General features: G+C 40.6%; 2 long non-coding RNA genes across 3 annotated transcripts in view; one reads left to right on the top strand and one right to left on the bottom strand.

The window, feature by feature from the left end:
• The window catches only part of LOC142830658 (uncharacterized), a 151,438-nt gene that overhangs the window by 86,889 nt on the left and 36,658 nt on the right, over nt 1–27,891 (top strand). The window lies entirely within an intron of this gene.
• Nucleotides 259–20,898, bottom strand: LOC106732895 (uncharacterized). Of its 2 annotated transcripts, none has more exons than XR_012906097.1 (4): nt 20,832–20,898; nt 14,854–14,967; nt 6,274–6,358; nt 259–1,344 (listed from the first exon to the last, which is right to left on the bottom strand). It is a non-coding gene; the product is annotated as an uncharacterized LOC106732895 (long non-coding RNA). The 2 variants fall into 2 exon arrangements; XR_012906096.1 differs by lacking the exon at nt 20,832–20,898 and adding an exon at nt 16,022–16,301.

Raw genomic sequence — 27,891 nt, 5'->3', positions numbered from 1 at the left:
CAACTTGAACTTAAAATGCATTTGCTTTGCTTTTCATACCCCTTTTTTGTTCACTTTTTCTAGACATTAACATGATCAAGTTTTAGACATACAAATAGTCACAGTAAGAAAATTTCAAGCATTCGCAGATACCAAAGTGCAAAGTTGTGATGAAGAAGTTATTCTGGGAATATTAAGACTTGGCCATTTGGAAAACAATTTTTTCTGTCCCCTGTTAGTGCTATTGTGCACTTGTGAAAGCTGTGCTCATGGCAGTGAGTCACCTTGTTATCCGGTACCACCCAGCAAGAGAGGGAGACATGCTGATATATAACTGGGTGTCAGCTTCCTGACATTTCATCTGTTAGCCAAAAGGAGATTGTTTGGGTGCTATGTGAGCTGTCACTTTGCCTTGCAAGTTAACAAAAGGGCGCCCCAGTCCCAGTTACAGAACAATGACCCAGCTGACACTAATAAGCCTCCATGTCACAGTGCTAATGACCAACACAGATAATTATTGTATTATATATAGGGCAATGCATAATGTAGGAGGATGGCAGGTTCCCTAAATTCCTCCATAAAATCTCTTGCACAAAGTCTGTTCAATGAGCTAAACTAAATCCTTTCCAAGCAGGACCCTTGCATGTTCACACACACTCACATTAACATTTGCTTTGAGATAGTGATAAAATGTTGCAGAGTAGGACATGCAACACAGTTTCTGGTGGAGACATTGCCTTAGACGAGTGTTTCTTAACCAGGGTACAAGTACCCTTAGAGATACTCGAGAGAAGTCTGGGAGGTATGTCAACACAACTGAAATTTGGAGACAACTGAATTTTTGTTTTAAGTTTTACAGCTTTTTATTATGTTTATACTTTTTACACCCCAAAATTTCATTGCCCGCCTGGCTACAATTAAGTTGCTTAAATAAATTTTGCAATGGTAAAAAAAAAAAAACTGTGTGTCTGAAAACTGTAGGTATTGGGGATACTTATAATTTTTAAAGGGGTATTTTTTTTAAAAAAAAATTGAGAAACACTGCCTTAGACAACCAAGACCCAGCAGAGAAATTCAGTCATTTCCAATACTACAGCAGCAGGTGGCAGCAGAAGCAGAGACCTGGACTCAGGAACTCAAGCTTCCACCATAGAGAGATTCTTGCTGGGACAGCTGAAATTCTGAGGATGCTGACCAAGGTGACAGCTGTAAATAAAATTCAGTGTTTATACTGATTATGACATTGGAGTGATTGCTGGGTAAATTCTTACCTTTGCAAAGGCTGTAGGCGGGGTCTCATTGCCAGGCTAGTGTGTGAGTCCAGCTGCCCGTCATAGCAATGGAAATTCCAATATGGCATATTGTCTATATGCAATGATGAAACATTGACATTTAAATGAATCTAGTTTAAATGCTCTGCATTCACATTGTAAATGTCATAGCAGCCTAATGTTGATGGGATATTTCTGAAAATAAAAAGCTTTACGTTTTCCCAAATTCTTATCTAGGTCATACTCATCCATAAGGCAATCTGAACTTTACCAGGTTATATAACAAACCAACAAAGCTTAAATTTTGCATCTTGCCTTCTGAATACCTTGTTATACAACAAGTTTTAAAAGAGAAGAGTCCATATAAATTCAAGCAATGAATGGACACATTTGAGGAAATTGCACTGTACGTGCAGCTATCATCATCAAATAGAGAACTGTCACAAATGAATTATTAATTCTGAACTATTATTTGGCTATAATTTTTAGAAGAGTCCTTTGACTGAAAATATAAGTAACGTTTGTCTCCTGTTTTTAAAGCTTCACTGAAAATATTCTCTCATCTTTGCTTGAAAGGCTTGTTGAGATGTAGATTTTCTACTCATAAGGCAAGTAAAACCTTGAATACATATGGAGGAAACTTTTTTGTTTTTATTTCAGTCTGTACACAAGCATATAAGTTCCCTTCTTCAACTCCCAGGTATATAAAACATTTTGATACTCGCACATCCCATAATTTGTTGTTTGGTCTGACAATATGCACAGATTACATATCTCTATATACCATGATGTACTGCTAACAATCATAAAATTATGGGGAAAATACCAGTTCCTATTTTTTCACTTGAATAAAAAAGTACAATGCAAAATACAACTATATAGTAGCATTGCCATTCAGCACAGAATGAGTATAACAGAGTTTGCCCTTTCCTAGTCTGATCCAAGACAGTTACAGGCACATGCGTTGCTACTGCCATAAATACTGGCCTGGCTTGCACTTTAGTGCTATGAACTGTAAAACAGATACCACTTTAAACTTTCATTGACAGTGATCAGGACCAAATACAAGACATTTTTGGGGAATGAGTTAAAGGCCATTTGGCCCATCACAGCTCATTCCTATGCACTCACTCTATTTCCATCTCTCTCTGTCTGGACACCACCTAATTGTTTTTTGTTTTTCGTGGAATGAGGAGTAACGGTAGTTCGAACTAGGAAGCCTAGTTCAAACTACCTAGTTCGTGCCCCGTGTAGCCGCGCTGCACGGGGTTTGAACGAGTGGGGTTTTAAAAATGGTGGCGCCCCGCTTATGCAAATGAAGCCCGGGAAATTTAAATCCCGGGCTTCATTTGCAAGTGCAGTATGCCTACATTACCCTCCTAGTTCGAACTAGGAGGGTAGTGTAGACATACCCTGATATCCTTATCTATCTCTCCTTGGTTGTCTGCTTTAGTTTCCTAAGGGCTATGTCTACACTGCACTGTGGTTTGAAATAAGATATGAAATTTGAGCTACACAAATTGTGTATGTTATTTCGATCTTATTTTGAAATAGCTGGTTTCATAATTTGGTGCTGTTTACAAATTGCCAAATTTTGAAATAACACGCCATTCCAAAATCCCTTACTCCTCATGAAACTAGGTTTATAGGGACGTTGGATTAGTGAACCTAAAATTACAGACTTGATGTGAAGATGCGGGATAACTATTTTGGGATACCCTGGTATATTGAAATAGCATTGCAGTGTAGACATAGCCCTATTGAAGCCACACCCTTCTCTTCTCCTCTGTCAGTTATACCAGTTCCATCCTCTCATTTGTCAGCTTCTTCCAAACCATGTCCTTTATGCATGAAATGCAATCCCTGAACTACAGTGTAATGGTTCTCTTCTTCAACTCTCTCCTCAGGACCTACTCTATCATAGTTATGAAAAATCCAATCTTCAGCAATTGTTTTGTTGTGTGATGCTCACTGTTATCCAATCTTAAATGGAAACCACTAGAACTTTCATCTTGTATGATTAAATGATGAAGCAATGTGATCTTACGTTTATCTATCTCTTCCCTCCCTCTTTTTGTTTCCTCTTGTTTCAGATTAGATTGTAAAAGCTGTTTCTTACTGTGGGCTTGGCCTCGCCTACTGGGAATGCCAATTCTGACTAGAACCTCTAATCATCACCACTGCTGTTCAAATAAATATAAGCTTTAATTACCAATCTGCCAAAGGCTTTTTTTGCATCCTAAAGTTCAATTGAAACAGCCAGTGTTTGCCACTGTAAAATTCCTCCACAGGATATAAAGATGGTAAAGGCTCCACAGCTTCGTGTGCTTTTCTTTCTCTTGGGAAAGAAAGGAAGGACTATGTTGAGGGCAGGAAGGAGACAGGGCAAGAGAGTCATGGCACAGCAAGGGTCTTCTGTGGAGTTCCTAACAGGATAAGATCTCAAAGGGAATTCATGTCAGTTATGTTAAAGTTGCCAGCCTGGAGCTTTTACTTGTGCTGGAGCCATGTGTAAAGCATCAGAGACCTGTCTCCTCTGCAGCACAGCAAATTTCAGACAGCAGAAAATCAAATTCTGTGTTTATCACTTTTATTTTAGTACTGGTGAATTTCCTAGACTTGCTTTTACTAAGCATTTTAGAGACACATAAGAGACGGTTTTTACCCTATGGAACTCCATCAAATAAAAGGAATTTGGGGCTATCTTAACAGATTCATTCTTTTAAAAAAGTTAATATGGAAGAATAACAAAGGCAATGCAAGAAGAATGTTTTTGGAAGAGAGAACAATGAGAATCAACACTATTGACTCTCTCTCATTCAACAAGTCACCTTTTGCCACATAATACTGGTGACCCTTTCTGATAAGGAAATATTTCCACTTAAATACACTCCAATGTTCCCATTGAGTATGCTGTACTGTGTGTTAGCTGTGTAGCTGGAGCTCCCCGAATAATCTGTGAGGCATGCAGTTCTGTCAGTTTCTTTCATATAGCCAGTGCAAATGAACCTAGAAGAGGAGTGTTAAAATAACACTGACTTCTGATTTCTTCATTTTCACACCAGTCTGTAGCCAAAGCCTATTCCTTTACTCTCCTTAGTGCCTCTGTGCTAGTCCATCACATGTACTGAGTGTGTGTGTGGGGGGGGGGGGAAAGGGAGCTACTTTAGATAGACAAGGATATTATGCTTAGCAAAATTTAACAACAAATCTACAAGCCTTTCCCCCTCACTCTCTGCCTCTTATGAATGCCACTATACTAATGCTTACCATGTCCTTTGCACACCTCCTAGGACAGGGGTGGATAAAAGCCTCTCAGCGGGCCAGATGTGGACTGCCTAGAGCTTTGATTCAGCCCGAGAGGCAGTTCCAGGCCCTGCCCCCTAGCTCTCTGGGAGCTGGAAATGTGCAAGCCCTTTTAACTGCTTGTATTTAAAGGTCTTGCATTTTCCCCATGCCTTGCCTAGCAGCGCCAGCGAAGGTGCAAGCTTCTTTAATAGAAGCAGTTGAAAGGGCTTGTGCATCTCCAGCTCCCTATCAATGTGCTAGCGATGCCAGAACTATGAGCCCTTTTAACTGCTTCTATTTAAAGGGCTTGTGCCTTCCCCATGTCTGTCGGGCAACATGTTGCCTGGCAGCCATGGGAACTCGAAAGCCCTTTAAATAGAAACAATGAAAAGGGCTTGCAGCTCCCAGCACCTCTACTGCATTGCTAGGAAGCTGGGGGTGCACAAGCCCTTTCAACTGCTTCTATTAAAAGGCTCATGCCTGCTGGGTGGCTGCATTGCCTGACAGCCACCCGGCAGGCACAAGCCCTTTAAACAGAAACAATTAAAATGGCTTGCAGCTCTTGGTCCCAATCGCCCATTGCCTGGGAGCTGCCTGGGAGGTGCGGGCCCTTTTGACTGCTTCTGTTCAAAGGGCTTGTGCCTGCCAGGTGGATTCCAGGCAACAGGTTAGCAGCAGGGGCCGGGAACTGTGAGCTGTATTATGTAAATTCTAAGCCTCCTCCTCAGACATCTCTGGGACGAGGCTAGCCCCCAGCACCCTCCCATCCGCTTGAGATCCCTTCCATTGGCCAGAAGTCAGGGGGGAGGTCCCCAAGGCAAACAAAGCTCCCAATAGGATAGCTCTCAACCCAGCTTCTTCTGCCTGAGGCCCTGCCCCTTACAGGTCTGCCTGCAGCCACCTCTGAAATTTGTAAAATGGCCCTTCTTCAAAAATTATTGCACACTCCTGTCCCATTCAGATATGCTCTAAGGTGCACATTGAATCCCCACTCACCTTCACAGAACACCTTGGAGTCTCTGTCTCTGTTCATTTTATTATCTCCCTGGCCTAACTTTGGAATGAAAGCCCCTTGTCTCTCCATCCTTCTCCCAGTAAAGCAGTTTCTATTTGTAGAACTGAACTGTAACCACTAGGGGCAGATATGTCTCAGACCGTTCATAGAATGCTTAGGCACTGCCAATGAAACACTTGACCTGGATGTTTTTTGACATTATTTGTGGGTCATAATGTAGACACAGCTGACAGATTTATAGTCCCTGCAGACCAGCTTCCAAACTCTGCTCTGGCTCATCAGACTTATCTACTCTGGTTTCTCATCCAGCTGTTTCCTCTTGAAATGTTTTGCTTCCAGAGGTCCTGTGGTGTTGCAGCTGTCAGAGAAGAGAGGAGGGGAAAGCAAGTGAGAGAAAGGAGGGGAGAAATCTGGAAAGAAAAACAGGGGAAATGATTTTGGTGCAAAAAGGGAGAGAGAGATTTGAGAACAGATAGAGACCTAGAAGCTTCAGAGCAAAGAAGCATCAATTTGAAAGCAAATAACAATAAGACAGTTATGCGTCCCTAGATGCAGAAAGAAGGAAGAGCCTGGAAGAGAAAAGAAAATCTGGACTCTAAGATTAGTGAAAGAAATGAAACCCTTAGAGCAAAAGGAGACAGTCTCATAGCAATAATTTAATATCTTTCTCCTGTATTTACAATGACTGTGTGAGGCTGCAAAATATAATTTCTTTCTTACCAGTTTGTCCTTCATTCAGCAAATATTTTGTTTGGCTCCCTTGTGTTTGCTGATGCTGTCTCAAAGAGAAGCAATGTTGTCAGACCTGGAAACAATATTAAACAGATTAACTGATGCATCAGGGTGAACTTTCATTTTGTTTTTTGAGGGGATCACACTACACGGATGGTTATTGTCATTATGAGAGGGCAGATTTTTATAAGAAATGCTTACAAAATGGGACAAGTGTAATCAGCATATCCAGTTTTCATGTTAAGATTTATACGGTTGTATTCTCTGTAAGATTGATGCTAATCATTGCACAAATTCTGTCTAGTGCATATATGACTAATGAGGGTGAAATTTCCATTTGTTTGTCAATTAAACTCTGCATTGGGAGGAGTTACAGGGACTCATCAATACGGGGAGAAAAAATAATTATACAAGGTATTGTGATTACTGGAAATGGATACACATACCCTGACTGTTCATGTCACTGCCCAAACCAAAGTCAAAATCTCATTTAAAAATATATCTATCAGTGTGAAATGGGAAGTAAATTATCGAAGATGATGTGTTCTATACACCAAAGCTCATTCTTTTGGGTGCTAATGCAGATAACTGATTGTTAAAGAGTTGATAGACTTTTTCTAGTTCCCTAAAGGGAGAAATCTATCTTCAGATCTGTTAAGTACTACTGTACATGGGAACTCTAAGGCCTGGTCTACACTACTTCGGAAGTTCTAAGTAAGAGTCACTATTCCAGCTACACAAATTATATAGCTGGATTCAATGTATCTTCAATCCCTATTCAACTTCCTGATACGTGATGGGAGCAAACGCTTCCATCATCTTCCCTTATTCCTTGTGAGGAGCAGGAGTACCGGCATTAATGGGGGAGGGCGGCGCTCTGAGTTCAATTTAGCGGGTCTATAATACACCTGCTAAATCAACCACTGGAAGATTGACCATGCCGGTGTTGATCTTCCATGTAGTGTAGATGTGCCCTAAGATCAAAATTATCTTATAGTGCCAGGCAACATCATTGAATCCAAAAGCCTTATTTATAACATTAAAATGAAGTACAGAGGTTTGGTCGCAAATTAAAAATATGGGAAATGAAGGGGGAAATAAATGGCTGGTGCTCACAAACAGAATTAGTACAGATACAAGTATTTTTACAAAATGACCTCTGTACTATGCGCTGAAATGTGGGCTGTAGACTTCAGTTTCCATGTCAGAGTAATGTAATAAGAACCCAAAGAAAGGAGAAGACACAAAGATTGTACCACACCAACAAAGTGTGTCATCATAAGAACATAAGAATGGACATACTGGGTCAGACCAAAGGTCCATCCAGCTCAGTACCCTGTCTGCCAACAGTGGCCAATGCCAAGTGTCCCAGAGGAAATACATTGAATAGGTAATGATCAAGTGATCTCTCTCCTGCCATCCATCTCCATCCTCTGACAAACAGGCTAGGGACACCATTCCTTATCCATACTAGCTAATAGCCTTTAATGGACTTAACCTCTATGAATTTTTCTAGTTCTCTTTTAAACCCTGTTATAGTCCTAGCCTTCACAACCTCCTCAGGCAAGGAATTCCACAGATTGACTATGCGCTGTGTGAAGAAGAACTTCCTTTTATTTGTTTTAAACCTGCTGCCCAGTAGTTTCATTTGGTGGCCCCTAGTTCTCATCATTAAAACTGGTCAATTTTCTGTTGAAAATTATAATAAATGGAAAATGCAGTTCCTGCAGAATACAAATTTCTGCAAGAAAATTTGGATTTTGCTGAGTTTTTTTTTATATATATATTCAGGCAGAAAAATGAATGTAAAATAATCCATTGGGGACAAATTTACCTCAATCAAAATATTTTGGTTTATTGAACTGAATCCAAGCATTTTATTTTTGGCCTTTTTGACATTAATCTGTGTCTGCTTAAGCTTCCACTGTGCACCATGTGATTTGTAGTTCAGGTTCTTCCTCTCCTTAGCTCCTCCATACAGCAAGCTCCTAGCTGGTCTACATCTGTTCTAATGTATTGTGGTCTGCTGCTGGATACAGCAGATGTAGTCAAAATGGAGGGCCAACCCATACTGGGGAATCGAAGCATGAAGTGCCATGGCAGCAAGGTGGATACAAATTAATTTTGAACTGAACCAAAACCCAAATGTTGTTCAATTTAATGGAAATATAACCTTTCAATTTGGGCATTTCAATACTAAATGTAGCAACTACATGAATTTTTTCTGAAGATTTCATTCTGTGAAAACAATATTTCAACTTTTTGTTCTGATTTTGGGATTAAAAACCAATTTCAGAAGTGTGCCATGGGATAGAAATTTTAATTTCTGACCAGCTCTAGTCATGATCTACTCTCCTCCAGACCACAAGACCCTGCTATTACTATCAGCTAGCAGACTTTTTTTTTTAAGTCTAAGTGGTAAAAGTCTTAGCTTTTGACATTCTATTCTATAAATCCTCTTCTACCACACTCATCACTCGAGTCTCTGAGGTACATTGTCTAGTGATGACCCATGGGATGGAATTGTTTCCAAATGATTTCTTGAAACCACTGTCATGACTATCACACTTACTGGTGGGGAGGAGGACGGGAAAGGAAGGTTATAGCCCAGAAGCTGGTAATCATCATCTCAGATCTTGTTTAAAATTTTAATAAGTGCTCTATTTTAACAACACCACAATATATTAGGGGTTTTGAATAATCAAAGCCATCAACTTAAAGTTCTGTAAGTCAAATTAATTCTCAGCAGAACTGGATATGTCATCTGAAAGCTTTCTCAATACTTCTCTCATTCTTCATTAAAGGAAGTGGTGTATTTTGTTTTTGAGAAACTGAACTAGATACATATAATCTAAAAAACTAGCTTCAAAAATACCTGGCTTCACACCATCAATTATTAGAAGCCTCAAAGTGTTCAGTCAACTACCTTCTTACAGGAGAAAACTCAGATTTTTGACTCATCCAAGAACAGAGATAGCCAGTAAATCTAGTTTCAATCTCAAAAGACTTATTTGCTAGCAGCAGGTTGATGATTTTTTTTTCCTGCCTAGAGCCCTCTAATCACCACTTAAAATTGGGGGTTATATCAGACATCATCTACAATTTTGCCTAGGCTGCTAATTAACATTACTTGAGTTATTTACTGAAACCATGAAGCAATGCACAGGTTTTTTAAACAGCAAGTGCAAAATGGAGATCAGTGTACAGATAATCAAATGGAAGGGAGGACATAAACATATAATATTCTCATTATGACCCCCAGATCAAAATGACTTTGCTACCCAATCTTTCCCATATGCGCTGTTTACCAAGAAACAGGCAGAGAAAATATTAAGGGACAAATGTGGTTGGATACTTTGTGGTACTGAGCCCTTGTACTCCTAATAAAGACAAGAGAAGGTGCAGAGATTCAGCTTCCCTGGAAATCCATTCCGAATTTCACCTCTTTTCCATTGTATTTTTCCCAAGGTTTATTTGAGTTGAATGAATGCCAATGCACTCTTTACTACTGTAGATTAGCGTCCACAACCACTTTTAGCCTTCCAGCTCTAACTGCATTCAGTATTTCTGAAGTTGTTTTGGCTCAAGAAGGTAGTAGCGAGTACGGAAGGTGGGGGGGGGCGAGCTTCTTTCTCTACATGTCAGAGCAAAGCTTTAAAGCTTCTGATACTAGATTCTGATCAGAAAACAAACAAATGTTTCTTAGATTTCCTGTCCCCATACTGTGAAGATCAAATTATTCCTGAGATACAGCAAGTTCGCAACATGAGCCAGCAATGTCTGCAAAACCCTAGCAGAAGCATTTTAATATCTTGAGGTTAGTTCCTCTATATTAATGTAAAATGCAATTAACTAGAACAAATATTAAAGGGGAAATGTTAACTGTTAAGTAAAATGGACAATATATTACATATGTATATAACAATAAGAGGGGGATTTTTCCCTCCATCTTATACTTTTTATATAAAAGCATTTTGTAAGTGGAATAATATATGTTTAAAATATAGAATAATATAAAATTTATAATTGAAGTTAGTGTTCAAAACTATTGCCCAATAGGTGAAAAATGCCATCATGTTGGGGATTTATTTATCATCTTAGAGCATTATTTAGCCCTTCAGAGCTCATTTGAAGAAGTGGGGTTTGCCCACAAAAGCTCATGATACTATCTATATCTATATGTTATACTCTCTCTCTTTGTGTGTGTGTGTGTGTGTGTGTGTGTGTGTGTGTGTGTGTGTGTGTGTGTGTATATATAAAATGTATGTTAGAGTGCGTCTACACAGCAGGGCTTAACTCAAAATAAGCTATGTAAATTGAGCTATATCAATTGTGTAGATTATTTTGAAATAAGCACTTATTTCAAAATAGAGCACTTTTCCTCCAACTTCACTTACTCTTCATACAATGAGGATTACAGGAGTAGGAGTAAGAAGTCCTCCAGCTTGACAGTATCTCGACATTATTTTGAAATAACTGCTGGCTGTGTAGACACGGAACAAGTTATTTCAAAATAACAGGCTGGTTATTTCAAAATCTGTGCTCCTGCTTTCCTCATGGAATAAGCTTATTTCAGAATAGTTATTTTGGGAGTTATTATTTCAAATTTAGTTATTTTGAAATAATTTTCTAGTGTAGATATGCCCTAATGTGCCATAGGACTACCCGTTGTTTTTAAAATTGCAGACTAACACAGCTATACCTCTGAGACTTTTAGCCCTTTGGGTTAACCACCACTTGTCCCTGAATTTGGAACCTTATAAATCTCTTCTCTAATTTCTAGCAAGAAGCTATCCTTTCCTTTAAAGATACCTTTCACATTTTACCAATCTAAACATTAGAAATGGTGATTGCCTTTTATGGCTGGTCCCTTCTGTTTCCTCCCAGCGTTCTCCCTTTAGTGCCATGAAATCCATGAACCTAGTTACCCAATTTTGATAGAGAAAACATTTACAGCCAATGATTCTGCAACAATTTGTATAGTGGTGGCGGGGGGAGATTCTGAGAGTCAAGAGGTGCTACCACACCCCAACTTTCAGCACTAGTGTTTTAAAACTCAGGTCGTTGCCATTGATCTGGGGGCTACAGATCCTTTATGGATTCAGGACTGAGCAACCAGTGTATCCTGTAGCCAAACAGTGGCCTCATTTGCATGGCTTACAGCATAGACTAGTGCATTGAATTGTAAGAGATGGGCCCCATCTGCACCTTAACAGTCCATGTGCAGGAAGAGAGAAATATAGTATAGTCCACTCTGGTGGTAGGTGGCAGAGTCCACTCTGGCACAGGGAGCAAAATAGTCTTTTGTTTTCCCAGACCTCTTTAAATTTATGTTTAAGGGTAATTGAATGATTCTTCATATATTTTAACTGTATAATGCTATGTACCTGGCTAGCAGGCTCTGTCTGTCTCTCAGCTTTCTGTGAAACTCTTGCAGTTTGAGACTGATGCTCTGCTCTGGGTCTAATCCAGAGGCTATTGGAGTTATTGGAAATCCTCCTGTTGGGGGAGCTTTGAATGGAGCTCGCTGGGCATCATGGCACATGAGCTAAAAGAGTAATAGAAGGGAGCAATGTTCAATAGTATTTCCTAGGAACATCTTCTGAGCCAGGATTCTTTACATCACTCTTTAAATAAGAAAAGAGTTTAATTCTAATCCAGAGTATAAAGATGAATTCCCACTTCAATGAACTTTACTGGGATGCATGTGAATGCAAAGGCTTAGCATTTGGCAGGCTATCTCCTCCATTTTTTTCAGCCTAACACTAATGAGTTTGATATTAGCATAATATAACTACTACATTTCATTCCTAACCTGAATAATTAAAAATAAAAAACAATGTGAAATAGCTTGAAATGCAATCTGCCCGGACTTCAGCTGTTGGGAGCTAATCTGTCTTGGCAAACTGAATTAAATACCACAGTGCTGAATACATTGGCCCTGACTGTGCTGTCAGATGTGCAGGGTGTAGCAGTAAGGAAATGTGGTGGGGGGGGAGTAAATTCCAAACTCAAGGGCACTTGACCTGCAAACAAAACAGGCTGCCCGTGTGTGTGTGTGTGTGTGTGTGTGTGTGTGTGTGTCACACACACACACACACACACACACACACACACACACACACACACAAGCTAGACTGTGTTGCTGTGGGTTGCAGCTTCATGCAGAAGGGACACTAATAAAAACAGGCCATGGTATCCAGAAGAAAAATCCGTGGAAAGAGGGCATGGCCACAACATCCAACCCAGCATGGCACGCTCCCACAGCTAAGGTATCCATGTCATTGGTTCAGTACAGTAAATGGAATGCTAAACTGTTTAATTCTCCTTATTAATTGTGTATAACTTTTCCTGAACCCATTGGAAGGTCACTTGACAGTATTTCATACATCACACTGGAGATGTATAATTGAGAGAGAGAGAGAAATTCATAATAGGTCAATGATGTGCTCATGAGTCTAGCAAGTGTGTCTGGTACAAGGCCCTTAGTCCTCCGACCCTTAGGCACCACCATCATAGTGAAAAATACAAATATCAAAGTATGCTATTAGAATTCTGTTCTTGCCCAGCAGGCAGTGTCTGCTGTACAGTTATGGGGTCATTATAACAAAATCCATCTATTATATTAGGTGGTGTAGCAGTGCAAAGGATCAGTTGCACATTAACGGTGTTAATTGTCAATGATTATATCACTGTTCCACAACATTAGAGCTGCTCTAAAGTTTTCTGTTTGCTAACAGTGCACATTAGTGTCGCAAAAGCGCCACACTCTCATGAATTCTCTTAGGCAGGTAATATTTTTCTATGCAGTCTGAAGTAACATGATTTAACCTGTTGTTTACAGCATTAGGGAGAAGTATATATGCATGAATTATTATAAGCTGTAGAGTCTCATTCTGTTTTTCATGCAGAAAGAATGAAGTTCTGAGATCTGAAAAATGCCAATAAGAGGTTTTCTTCATCTGCCCTTATGAAATACCTTGCTGAAAAGTTATTTTGATTTAAAAAGTGATGAACCTATAAGGATGAAATAATGTAAAAATTGTCCTGCATCCCTTATAGAAACTAATGCCCCACGCACATACACAAGCATAACGCTCTCTCTCCTGGCACTTTGGCCTCTTTCAGCCACAAATACCATATTCAGAAGTCTCCCTAACCCATAAAGATTACACAAGGAGTCCTTCATCCATTTATCTGACTTCAGCCAATACTCCATCTCACGGGCTCCAACAACCCCTGAATCAACCAGTAAGCTGCACATCTTTTTCCAAAAGATTCTGTTCTATTCTTCTCCATGAAAATTAACTGATATCTCTAACTCCTGCCTCCCTGAAATGTTCTCCCAGTCCCCTTTAACTCTTCCTCCTGCACTAACTCATCTTCAGATTTTTCCAAAAACCTTGAAGATCAGGGTTAAGCAGGTGTACCAGCATAGGCCAGGTATCCAAACTGTGGCTGCTTTCACACCCAGTGTGCTGTCACAACACATAAAGTAACAACTTTGCCATGGCTTTGGTGTTTGAATTCCATGTCTGTTCTTTAGGGTAACCTTCATCAGATTAGGAAGGAGGTTTTCCAAGGTTTAAATAGCAGATTAAAGTCAAACTTCCAGAGGCTTTCAATAAGAGTTCGGTGCCTACCTATTCTGTGCTCTTGAAAATCTTCCCTTATCTCTAAACCAAAGCCACAAAAGTTTTTTTTATTTTAAAAGTATTTATAGATATCCAAAATTAAGCCTTATATAGATAAACAGTTGAAATCATTTGCACTCTGTAGTGAAATATGCCCTAGAGTGCATTATGCACTAAAACCCAGAGCATGCTTAATGCAGCAATAGTCAAAGGCCTTTCTGATTTACTGCCAGATGTGTTGGACCCTTGAGAATTTTCAAATGCAGGGAGGTCTGAAAGGAGAAATTTCTGAGGAAGAATAGAGAAGACTAATGAGGGACCCAGATGTGGCATTGTCCAGTAAACCTGTAGGGAAACAAGGAAATATAATTTTTATAGAGATCCCACAAAGAAAAGGAAGCTCTCTAATTTCTTTTCTCTTTCCTCTCATCTCAGGGAAGACCCATCAAAATACTGGGATGTATTCTTTAGAAAATGAGTTTTTATGTTTTTAAATAATGAGATGTTATGTTTTTAATCTGTTTTCTATCACTCCCATCTCCATAGGATGTAAGTTCTTAATTGCACCTTATTCTTTACGCAAAATTCAGTTATTCAAAGCAGTTCAAAGGTAAAAGAGATGTATTTATAGTCACCCAGTTAATGTGTTGGCTGCACAGAACAACAAAATGGTGACTAAACTCTAACTAATAAGTATTTTAAAATCAATTTGGGTTCTCTGCTGCTTACTGCATTCTGAGATGTATGAGTCCTGGGCCACAGTGTCACATCTTGCAAAGTAACATGACTGAAGCAATCCAGTTAGCTACATGGGGAGTAGGATATTTAAAAGTACAAAATGTATCTGTGGCAACTGTTCATCAATTTAAAATGTTTCCATGAATTTCTTAGTCTGGCTGGATGAGCATTTGTAAGGATTTTTTCCAATTCTTACCTCTTAGCCTCTAGTAGAAAAATCTCAAGAATCCCTTCTCAATTCTTTGACATTGCTGAGCTTGGTATGTTTCAATTGTCCACTGAAATCCATGTGAAAGTGGCACATTTTGACCTGCAAGAAGATAAAAAATTTGACTGTTTTTAAGAAAGAAAACTTGCTTAGCCTCCCTGGTAAACTGCAGGAGCTGAGGGCTGTCAACGTCTGGCAGTCTAAATTCTGCTGAACCATTTGGCACTGCCTTATAGAAAAGAGATGGTTGTTTTCTCATATGACCATCTAAAAGAAGGTTGCTGATTTGTCTTGCACAACAGTAAGAGCATGTTTCAATGTATGTGGCAGACATTCACTTTCCTATTTTACTTCCCAGATAATCACAACTGTAGGTTTGGTGTTTCAGTTAATAAGAGGTGCATAGTAAGATAAAGGGACATTGTACAGAACCTGATCATGGTGACTGGAGGAAAAACAAACTTTGTTAAAATTTTCTGAAATAATAGATTGCTGATTTCCTTTCCTTCTTTTTCCTACAGTAGATACTGCTCTATGGGTGGGGTCCCCAAGATTGACTTGATTATAACTGGCTGCCAAGTGCTGTATAAATAACCAACTAGAACAGACTGTACATTCCAAGGAGAGATGTTTAATTGTTTGGAGTCTACCAGGAAGTCAACTCTGCCCTAATTTCCGATATGATTCAATAGGCTATTTTCCAGAGATGTTTGGAGCCAGAATACAGCTATTCTGATGTGACCATTTAAAACAATATTCCCATGATTATAAACCACAGCGGGACAATTTGTTTGGGGAGGTGCACTGACAACTCAGAACAAAGCAGTGCATATTATCAAGCTGATATTGTGTTCCTGAAAAAAAGAAATGATAACAATTTGCGCACTTTAAGCAGCATTTGGCTCTCAGTTACATAAGGGCAACTCCCATTCACTTGGATAGTCTTGTATAACAGAGAGCAGAATCTGCCCAATTTTTGCTGACATGTGCAAAGATTGTTTGTGTCTTTATAGCCCTTTACCGTTTTAGATCTCTGTACTGTCCAAATTTAACTTCCTAGAGCAGGAATGTAACCCAGCCTGAGTAAAGAACATGGGGTAGAGAATCACAACCTTTCCCCTGTAGGAAAGCTGTTTTGCTAGCACAAAGTACTCACACTTTTCCATCCACTCCCATCTATCCTCGTGCTGCAGGTAAGAGATGAAATCTGCCAATAGTTGTACTTCCTCCTTGGTAGCTCCAGTTACATTGGTAGCGTGGGCAGGAGCATAGGGAGGCTTCTTATGCAAACTTACTCCCTACTGCAGGATGTGCATGAGGACTCTCAGAGGATTCCTTGATGTATGTTTTTGTAATCTTATAATTCCTAACACTTGGCAAGGACAAAGCACTTTACTCAAAGGACTTTGTATCATCAGTACTTAGCATTGGATTGCATTTGGTCTTGGGATGTAAGCAATGACAGGTTTGACTTCCCTGATCTGGCACCATCAGAACCTGACTGGTCCCGAATGAGATAATTGGCCAGACAAGGGGAGGTCTCCTGCCACTGCCTCCCACGCTCATTGCCTGCTGCTGGCAGGCTGCCCTAGCAGGCATCCTGGCTCACTCTCCCCCACCCTGACTGGGCTGCTTGCCCAGCTGCTGCCGGCTTCCTGGGCAGCAGAATCTCTGGCTCCTGCCATGGGGCTGTGGCCTCACATGCCCAGGGCCGGCCATGGGGCTCTGTCCCTATGCTCCAGGGGGCTGTTGTGAGGCTCTGGCTCGGCACTGCTGCAGGACTCAACTCAAGCCCCATGCTCCCAGGGGCTGCTGCAGTGCCCTAGCCCTGCGCTCCAAGAAGCTGCCAGGGGACTCCAGTCCTGTGCTGCCATGGGACTCCAGCTGCAACCCCCAGCTCCTGGGGCAAGGGACTCTGGTCTTGCGCTGCTCCCAGCTGGGCTACCAACCCTGTTGCCCCAGCCCTACCTAGTTCTCCTGCCCTTAGGCTCCCAGCTCTTTGGACCAGGAACATCTGTGGTCCTGCTGGACAATGGATGTTGCTGGACCAGAGAGTGCTGTTTTTTTTTTGTTTTTTGTTTTTTTTTGAGGTACAACCTGTACTTGATGAGTAGTCAACTACCCAATAAGCTTAGGCTTACCAGGTAGTCAAGTCGCTTCTCCCCACTCCTTGACCCGCTGCTGCTCCTGTATCAGAGGCAGCAAGGGGGAGAGCAGGAGCCTGTTCTGTGTCTCTGGTTCGGGGAAGGCAGAGCCACAGCAATTCTGGAGTCAGCACAAACTGGGACTATGTAGTCCCGACTTGTGCCAGCCCTGGGAGCTAGCCACACTGAGACTCTACAGTTTAAATGTAGTAAGATCAAGGCTGACTTCACAACCATCTCCTACTACATTTAAACTGCAGAGCTGCAGTGGATTAGTGAGCGCCCCCCTTTATTGAATAATCAAGTAGTCGATGGAAATTCCATCCAATTAGCTAATTTACCACTACTTACCATCCCTAATTTGATCTATAACTGCACTAATCATAACCCAATCATCCGGTCTACACTAGGGGATAAATTCAAATTGAAATATGCAGCTTCTGCTATGTTAATTGCGTAACTTAAGTCGAAGAATCTTAACTCAAATTTTGGCACCATCCACACTGCAGGAAGCTGAGGGGAGAACATTCTCCCTTTGACTTCTCTTACTCCTTGTAGAAGCAGGACTACTGGCATCAATAGAAGCCATCTCTCAGTTTGAATTAGCATGTCTTCACTAGACTTGCTAATTCGAACCCCAGAAGATCAACTGAGGCTCCTTTGATCTTATCTGTAGTATAGACATGGCCTCAAGCATCTGTAAAACACAATGGGCCCCTCCATTTCTTATGTAGGTGACCATCTGCTCAAATAAGTAGCTTCACTGACATCCTGTGCGGTAAGCTTCTCCTCATGTGAGTGATGGTGAGGTGTGTGCTATTGTTATGTGCTATAGTTGCTATATACAAAGACAGTATAGAAGGAAATCCCTGGTGCCTTCTCCTCTCTGAGCACAGAAGGGCTATGGACCCACTGCACAGAATGCTAGAAGGAGGTCATGAACACCCCAAACCTCCACTCCATGTAACTGTCTCTACAACAGTGCGGATGAGAGTTGGAGACAGGACTGGAGAGAAGGATTGGCTCCAAGGGGTAGGAGTACATAAAAGAAAACCTCTGGCAGAGAGGGGTTGTACAGGGCTTCTTAGGCAGTCCTGGGTTTGAACACATTGACCGTACCAATGTTGGGAGGTGGGGAGGAAATTGTGTCCACAACCCCAGTCTTCATCAGAGACCCCATTTGCAACTCCATTATTCAGCATGTGAGCTGTTGCTGAAGGATTAATCCACTGCTCATATCTATTGCCTCTGTTCCTGCACACTGGAAGGAATCCTGCCCCTAATAAAGTCAATGGCAAAACTCCCATTGTCTTCAATGGGTCAGGATTTCACCCACTATATTAACCTTTTTTTCTCTCCACCCCTCACTTTTCAGCAAGTTACTTTGCTGTGACATGTTAGACTGGTTCCGACTGTTACATTTTAATTTGAAGAATTTGATTAGCACTGGCATGAGCTCGAAGGATGGTTGATAGGCATTTAAAAATTTGCATTTGCCAAGTGTTTTATGGGGGAGAGGGCAGAGAAAGAACTTGGTTTTTCTCTCACTTAATCAGAGCAAGTCGGAAGTAACTCCACTGCCACTAACAAAGAATACTAGGCTGATATAAGTGAGATCAGAATCATATCCAGCGAGACTCTTGAAAAGACAGCTGCACCTGGGCAACAAAAGAAAAATGGCATATTGAAACAATCCTAATGAAAAGGGGGAGAAAAAACCAAGTGGCAGCTAGCCAGACCTCCTAGGTAGGAAACACAAGCAAACAGCTTATGTTTTCATGTTATTTTGTCATTCTTAGAGGGAGGAGGAAAAATTCCACATGTCTGAAGGAAAGAGATGCTGAGATAATAAAGCATTTTATCCAATTTCAATTATGTTTTATGGATGATTTACTTCAAAAAAATCCACATGGGCATGCATGTGTATGAGGGTGTAAGGGTGTGAGGCATTTCAGATATAGATTCACTGTCAGCATAATCACCACACTGCAGCTTGACTGACTTAATGGCCTGTTTATATTTGGGGGTGGGGTAGAAAGCGGGAGGAAGAGTTGCTTACAGTTTTAAATACTAATAAGTATAGTGTGAAGCTCCCAGCTAAACTAAGTAAGTGTCAAGTCTTGGTGCTAACATGACTGCTACGAACCTTCATGAATTCTTATGACACTACAAATGAAAAAACCTGAAACAATTAGGTCAGAACAGAGATTATCAGTGGAACTTAATAATATCTTCAGTTCACTCACTAAGTAACTGGTTCAACACTCCACCAAAATAGTCCTTCACTGTATATATTAGTCATAACATGTATTCTTATTTCTACAGTGTATTCAGAAACTATCTGAAGTGTAGTGTTCTAATGAACAGCAATATACACAGTGTAATGTGTCAATATCACTATATTTTTGAAGCAGTTGCAGAGTAATCAATACATTCTGACATGTCTCTTCAAAGCTTTTTGTTTGTCCACCAGTCTGAAGGGAAGTGGGTGGAGGGAGAGAGAAAGAGAGAGAGAGCTGTCATGTCTTCTAAAATTAAAATGCTTCGCTTTTAAATTACTGGATGTCACTTCAACAAAATCTTCCAGTGTCTCTCCATTTTCCTTCAGAAGAGCAATAACACTTCAAAAGCATCAAAAGCAAACAAGTTGGCATTTATGATTTTTTATTTAACATAAGGAAATCATTTGTTAAACTTGCAACATGTTTTTCATCTTTTTTAAAACAAAAAATACAAAGTTTGTAAAAGGAAAGAATTCTTTTAAAGGCTCCCTCAATCCATCCTTCAATGTGTAAAGACATCTTTCAGGAAACCTGTATTTAAGGGATTGTTTTTTAAAGAAATAAAGAACAAAAGCAGCATTAAATTAGAGTAAAGCTCCGTAAAACTAATGCTGGAAAGACCGCTCAAAATACTACAACAAAATTTGTCAAGAAACCATGGACACATTTATATATGGGGACACTATCAAATTCAATTTAACCTGCCTTAAATAAATGTTAAACTTAAGGGACCAAAACTTGCTCCCATTTGAATCAATGATGATCCATCTCAAGACTTATACGAAGGCACAAATAGGCCCATAAACTATTGTTCAACACCAATTATTTGAACATGTCAGTTTGGTATTCCAGTCTACTGTTTAGCTCTGAACTTTTCTGAGATATTATATTCAACCCTGTGGCAGTGGCAATTTCCAGGTGTAACTGAGGTTATGGACAAAACACTAACAAAGGGGCAAAAGCCTATGCATATGTCTACACTTCAGTGCATCTTGGGTATACATGCTCATGTTAGCTTTATCTGTGCTAACATGGCTAAAAATAATAGAGCTGGTAGGATCGGCTTCATTGTGGGCTCTGCATGTGTACTGGAGACCTCATATATGTATTCTTGTGCCTAACCCAGGGGTGGGCAATAATTCTTAATGGGCGGCCACTCCAAGATTTTGGTAAGTGGTCAATGGCCGCTCTTCTTTGGAGGGGATGCAGGGTCAGGGATGGTGAGCAGGGTGTAAAAGGGAGCTTGGGATAGAGGACTGGGGTGCAGGGGCAAGTGTGGGGTCTGAGAGTGAGTTTGGGTGAAGGACTGGGTTATGATCTGGAGGAGGGGAATGGAGTGCAGGTCAGGGAGAGGTATGTGTACTGGAAGGCTTCTGGCCTAGAGGAAGGTTGTAGGGGGGGAGGGTCTAGGAGGGAGCTGTGACCTGGAGGAGATGGGGAGAGGGAATAAAGAATGTTTGGGTGATGGCCTGAGTCAGAGAGTTGAGCAAGGAGAAGCAGGGGAGGTGACAGAGGCAGGTTCTGACTGGGAGGCACTTACCTAGGTGGCTCCAGACAAGCTCTGAAGAAACCTGAGCCAGGCTCCCTGCTTGTGTGCTGGCCAGGCTGCTCCACATGACTCTGCTCCCGCATAGGGAGGGAAAGACTATGGGGGGAGTGAGGAGGCTTCATTCATTGGCCCTGTCTTCAGCAAAATTTCTCAGTTCCTATTGGCTGGAAGTTGGCCAATGGGAGCTGAAGGATTTTGCTAGGGGGCATGGTCAGCACCCAAATCTTTCTCCTCCCTGTCCTAACTGCATAGCAATTAGCAGCCTGCTGTTTAAAGTAGCTGCAGCTGCTCTATAATAAGGGTTCCGGCGAGGCAGCCACAGGCTGGATCCAGCAGATTACTAGTTGCCATATCAAAGCATGTGTAGGCATATCTCCACTGCTATTTTTAGATGTGCTAGCTGGTAAAGCTAGATCAGACTGGCTACACATGCTGAAATCACACTTCTGTGGTGCAGACATACCTAACGTGGGTCGAAGGAGACACAAAAAGGCCACGAAGGGCATCTGAAAGAAATTCATGTGCACAATTGATCCATAAAGAAGGGTGGTGATTCACAGGAAGGGTCAAGGAATTGGAGATGATTGTGGAAGAAGAGATGAACAGAACCTGAGGAAGATGAGAGCTTAAAAATCTCAAAATATCTACCTAGTTTTACAGAATTACAACCATTTGTTATGCACAGTACTCCTAAGAGATTTGTATTCATGTGAGGAATGTACAAATCAATTATGTTTTGACAAGCACATGTGATTGTAATGCAAATATGCTTCTCAGAGACATGATTAGGCCAAATCCTCAGGAGGCGTAAAACAGTGTCGCTCCAGTGAACTGAGTGGAACTAGGTCAGTTTACACCTGCTGACAATCTGGCCTTTTGTCTTTTAACATATCTCTGTGATCGGTTATTCAATATGAATCTCATTTGTTTAAGGCCCAGAGCCTTTTGAAAGGGGCAGAGAATAATGTGTGAGATGGTTCCAGACCCTGTTGGAACTATGTGCCAAAGAATGTTGTCAAAATTCCCATTGATTTTCATGGGAGTCAGAATGGAGTCCCATATTAACTTAAATGGCTTACACCTAATTAGCAAGTCTGGCGGAAGAAAACTTTAGTTAAAGATTATATACCAGCCACACAAAACACATGCAAATTACATTAAAGTTTTGCTTGTGTTCTTACATAGCAGATAAGGGGTATGATCCTTTCATGTCCATTATCTGTTAATTGAGATCCATTACAGTTTAGCCCAAAATTTTGGTTGATCCAGTCCTGGCACCTGTGATTTGATCTGCTCAAAGGTGTGGTCTTGCCAAAATATTAAGGGAGAGTTATATTCACATTAGAAAGTATGTTTTCCCAATTGCCCCAACTGTGATGGCGCGGTTTCCAGGGGTGGTGCTACTCTTCAAGGGTTAGTTATATGTTAGCAAATATCTCTGTACCACTTTGCTGCGTAATCCTTAGCAAAGAGATTTTGTTACCCCCCCCCCCCTTTTTTTTACACATCTATGGACCAGACCCTCAGCTACCCTCCAGGTGGCACCACTGAAGTCAATTGGCATTAGCTGAGATTTTTTTACTACAGGCAGACCACGGGTTACATGGATCCGACTTACATCGGATCCCTACTTACAAACGGGGTGAGGCAACCCCGCACTAGCTGCTTCCGCCCAGCAGACCAGGGAGACGCAAAGCTAGCACCCCCCCCCCCCCCCCCCAGGAGACCAGGGAGATGAGGAGCGGCTTTTCTCAGCACACACCTCAGCTTGAGAATAAAAGACTGAGGGAAGTGAGGTGTGGGAGAATAAAACTGAGCTCTGGAGAAATGTTTGGCTAGAGTTTCCCCTACAATATGTACCAGTTCCGACTTACTTACAAATTCAACTTAAGAACAAACCTACAGTCCCTATCTTGTACATAACCCAGTGACTGCCTGTATTTGCAATTATTAAGCAATATGAAAACATTGCAATAGTGTTTCATGTCTCTGCAAAGGTACAAAGATAAAAAAGTAGCTAAACTGGCTACTGCCTTAGACAGTTATCCTGTAGCCTGTGCTGCAAATGAAGAGACTTAGCAGGGTTTGTTAAAAATGGCTCCTCTTTATCACAGAGCTACTAGAGCTGCTGGAGTTGCACTTCTTGTTTATGGGAAACCCATGAGTGTACTATGAACTGGGAACAACTTTATGGAGAATATAAACTGAAAACAATTGTTCCTCTGCTAGCTGAGAGAGGAAAAAGTGATTGAGAAAGAAATATTTTAAAGTGTGCCTTTGGTTTCAAGTTGCTATGTGAATTTCTATACTGTTTCTTTGCTTTCAGGCACAATAAAACACCAGCTATTAATACTGCAATTACCCAACCTTATCACTGCTATCCACACATACTAACTGTGACTAGAGTTCTAGATTATATTGTTTTCATTAGTGTAACCAAAAGGAAATTTTAATTAGAGAGCCATCTCTCCAATGGACAAGGGAAAATGCAAGGATTAAAGAATTAATTCCAATGCTTAATTACATTAAGATATTTTGTAGTCTAGATGGGCATTATTGACATTCTTGGTAACCCTATTCTATTGATTCTTTTGTGGCTGCCTAAAATATCTTTATATAGAAAATATATAAATTATATATTTTATTGATTACATTTAAAAGCAGCATATCCCTCCTGTCAGCTTTGTGTCTGAAGAAGGAAGATCTAATCAATAGGGTTTGTTCTGGAACATTCCTGACTGGATTCCCTAAATTCAGATTATTGGAACAAAACAAAATGATCTACTGGTAACAGAAACAGAAAAATACACTGATAAAGAGACCACGGATTTGTAACTAGGTAAACTATTGTTTACGGAGAGTTATGTTGTTCGGGTTTTTTTTTATTTTTTATTTTTTATATTTTTTTTTTTTTTTAAGGAACAACTTGTACATGTATGTGTGAATATTTTATCCAGGAGATCTACAAAATCTCAATGAAATTAATGCAGTTTTTTTCCTAATTTATATACTTCCCCTGAAGATTTTTCAATTGTATAAAAATAAGAGCCATCTGTAGAAAAACAAACCTCAGCTTGTTTGTGCAATTGCTTGTGTGTTGTTGTTTATATTTCTAGAAAACAGATGCATGTTTTTCATTTGGGGAAAGTATACATCTGTTCTACAGATTATCTCCAGAAATCCTAATTTTTTCCAGTAAGAATCTATTAAATTACATGCAAAACTAACCAGCTTTCCCCACCTCATCTACATATATTCATATAAGTGCATGCATACAAGCTCACTGAAATGCAACAACAGAAATTGATAATGTTTACAAGTTGAGGAGATCATTTACTCAGGAAATCCATATGTTTTCAAAATAGTCTATAATCATTTAGTTTGGGGACAGGGAGAAAGCAGGAACATATTTACTTCTGTGCTATGTGAGGAGATATATGTACAGTTGGAATGTTATAGTCTGATATGGTATACTCCTTAACAGGGATGAAACCAGTAGGGTTCTGTACAGGGTTTAATAAAGAATGAGTTCATTTCTACAGCTTGCTTAAACCATCCAATAGAATTTTATAATAGGGGTATTATTCTCTGTTATAGTCTAAGGGATGGTTTAAATATTTTATAGAGAGGTTATTATTCTCTATTAAATTTTACAGAAATTTTTCATGTGGGGAAAAGGGGAACTCATGCTATGTGTGTTCAGAATGCTAACAGAACTTGCGATGTACTTTAAACAATGATACAGTACATGTTCCCCTGATTCTTATTAGAAAATACTAGAGCTATAATGTTAACTGTGATGAAATGTGTGTGTGCACATTTCAGGAATCAGATTAACATATTTCTTTTGGGCTGGGGGACTTTATCGTAAGATCAGAAACACAAATCATAAAATTTCATTGACACTTCGGAATCTCTGAGCAGAAGGGATCTAAGAGCCCACCAAGAATTTGTAAACATTTTAACTTGCTTCTCTCTAGGAGCAAAATAGTGCAGTTGTGATAAATTTTGGAAGTAAATTTCTAAACAGGTGGACAGAGCAGCAGGCATCCGGCAGGAGGATACTGCTATCCAGTCAGAGAAAAAGAACCACAGGGGCGAAGGGCGATGTAAATCACAGTTGCCAAGCTGAAATGTTTACTGCACATTCCAAATAAAGCACACATGCATGGGATCTAGAAATACGCATTCATAGCTAATAGAGATGCTGGCTTCCGATATACCACTAACGGGAATGGAACTGAAAGCTGCCCATATGGCTTCATTGCATAGCTCTGAAAGTTCTCAGGGGGGTGAAATTTACCCTTGCACAAACTATGCTTTTCTTAAGTCCCAAGTTAAGCCTTTAGGCTATACACCACTTACATCCCACCTAAGGGATGTGTTGGGTCTCTGTGTGGGAGTTCATTTCCCCATTAGGGCATTAAATTGGCACTTGAATGATTCTTAGGCCTTGTGCTTTCTGGCCTCTGCACAGCAGTGAACTTCACCCTCGGTGAATAAAGTTCCCTCCCATGTATGAACATCAAGTTCTATTCAATGTCAGTTTTTTAAATTAAAATTGTAATTTTGGAGCCTCCTGCTAGTGATGTGTGTAGGTGCCAAGGGCTGGGTGAAAGGTCCACGTTGAGAGCTCATTACCTGTTTCCACACCGCATTAAATACCTATGGAAGCCTCAGAGGGAGGGGAATATAACTGGTTAAAATGGTGACTAGGTGAAAGTTCTTCCTTTGTTATTGATCCTGCTATCAAAGAAGATGAATCTTGCAGTGGTAAAAGGGCTGGAACTGCCATGTTTAATTAAAGACGGGAATTGGATTGGTAAGATCGACGGTACTTGACCCATTGGGATTGATTGGCCCAAATGTGACCCCTGGGGTCTTCAACAGCCTGTAAAGGAGACAGGCATGTGTGTGCAGTTCCTTCTCTAGATGACAGCTGGTACAAGTGACACAATGTGCCTTTGATGTCCACACAAATCAATACGTTAGCTGAACAAAGCACCTGACCTAGGACATAAAAGCACTCAGATTTTAAATTAAACTCTTGGGCATTTAAGGAAACATGTGAGAGCTGAATTCTGTTAACTTGCACTACCAGTTACATGCACACAACAGGCCTCATCATACTCCCTCGGACTTCAGTGGGGAGAAAGAACAGGTTACTTCTCTTTGCTCCATTTTCTCACCCTCCCAATATGCGGCAAAACCATTTTCAGACTTCCAATGCCCATTGTGCTGTCACTTGCGGCTCTACTGCACAGCAGTTCACTTCCTGATGCTCTCACTATTCCACTGTTTGGATGTTTGAGAGTTTGGTTAATGTCCTTGGCTAGCCAGCCACCAGCAATAACTCTGCCCACCTGCTTGTCTGTCTATAGCTCTCTGATATCCTGCCTGTTGTCACCTTGGCTGTCTCTTTTTCTCTCTCCTGTGGCAGATGGCCTGGCTGGAGGCTGATTTATTGCCTGTGGTGCTTTTCCTCCTCTGATTCTATGCCTGGGGCTATCTTTCACAACCACCAAAGTCCAATGTGGAAAGCACATTGAAGTCAGCAGAAATGCTCCCATTGCCTTCAGTGGGACTGGATCATGCCTAATATCCCCAGAGCTTTCCCGGATGCTACAAAGATCATTACAGTGTTTAGTTCCTTGTTCCAAATATTGTACTTCAATTCCATAGGTCTATCCTTGCTCCTCGGGGAGCATCCAAAATAATCCTTGGCCACATCATCTCTCTATCTAAATCCAGTGAAAAGATATCCAACTACACAGTAACCCATCTTCCTAGGCAACAACTTTTCAATTGATCGTTCTTATTTACTTTTAAAGTAGAAATGGCTTTTATGGGCACCTTCTCAGGTGTGTCACTGCAAGACAGTTTTCCTTGCAAGGTTTCTCTGCTTCCTGCACCTACTTCTGTTGGATGCTTTCTTCCTGCCAAACATTTTAGTTGGCTGCAGAATACATCCCTTAAAGAAAACTATCTCCTACTTAGGCACCTGAAAAAGAGCAAAATGTACATGTAGACATCTCAGTAAAAGTCTGCAAGTCTTCTGCACCCAACAGCTCCCATGGAGCAAGGTGACTAAATCGAAGCTTAAGGTGTTTTGAAAACTGACCAGAAACTGAGAGTGATGAGCACTTTTTGGAAAAACAGGCCACTAAGGTAATGTCTACACTGCATGGCTATTTCAGGATATCGGTGGTATCCCAAAATTGATACCCACATCTTAACAAGCCACCCTTTATTTCAAAATATTTTTCAAAATAATGGGTGAACTATATCTGCATCCCTATAATCCTTGTTCCACGAGGGATAAGGAATGTCTTGAAATAGTGTGTTTTTTGAAATTTGGCACTGTGTAAATGTCCCAAATTTCAAAATAAGCTATTTCAAAATAGAATCAAAATAAGATATGCAATTTGCTTGGTGCAAATTGCATATCTTATTTTGAGTTTAGGCTGCTGTGTAGATGCATCCTATGGGTACACATTATCTAAACAGCAACATTATTTTGAAATAACTTAGTCCACGTCTACACAGCAGGCACTAATTTTGAAATAATGTCGAAATACTTTCAAGCTGGAGGACTTCTTACTGTGGCTTCTGTAACCCTCATTGTATGAGGAGTAGTGAAAGTTGAAGGAAGAGTGCTCTATTTCAAAATAAGTACTGTGTAGCTCCCTAAGGGTTTGTCTACACTACAGTGTTATTTTGAAATATGTAATTTTGAAATAGTTATCTCGAAATATCTTATTTCGAAATAATGCATCTACACACAAAATGCATTTTGAAATAGCATTTTGCTATTTCAAAATAGCTTGTCCACACTGATCGGGTGCTGAATCGCATTTAAGGCTGGCCAGTACTGGTTCCAGAAGGGCATCAGGTCAGGAGTTACCTTGTGTGGCTGCTGCCTGAGGCTATCCGAGGCTTGTGCTTAAAGGAACCCCCCTGGACACCCAGTTCTCAGGTTTCCCTGCTTGCTTGCCTACCTCACTGAGGGACAGCAAAGCATTTTTTTTTCTCTGCTTGCTCCAGTTGCCCT

The sequence above is a fragment of the Pelodiscus sinensis genome, chromosome 9 (assembly GCF_049634645.1).
Source record: "Pelodiscus sinensis isolate JC-2024 chromosome 9, ASM4963464v1, whole genome shotgun sequence".
Taxonomy (NCBI): domain Eukaryota; kingdom Metazoa; phylum Chordata; order Testudines; family Trionychidae; genus Pelodiscus; species Pelodiscus sinensis.
Note: the sequence above shows the minus strand (reverse complement) of the source record. Positions and strands in the feature narration are given on the sequence as shown.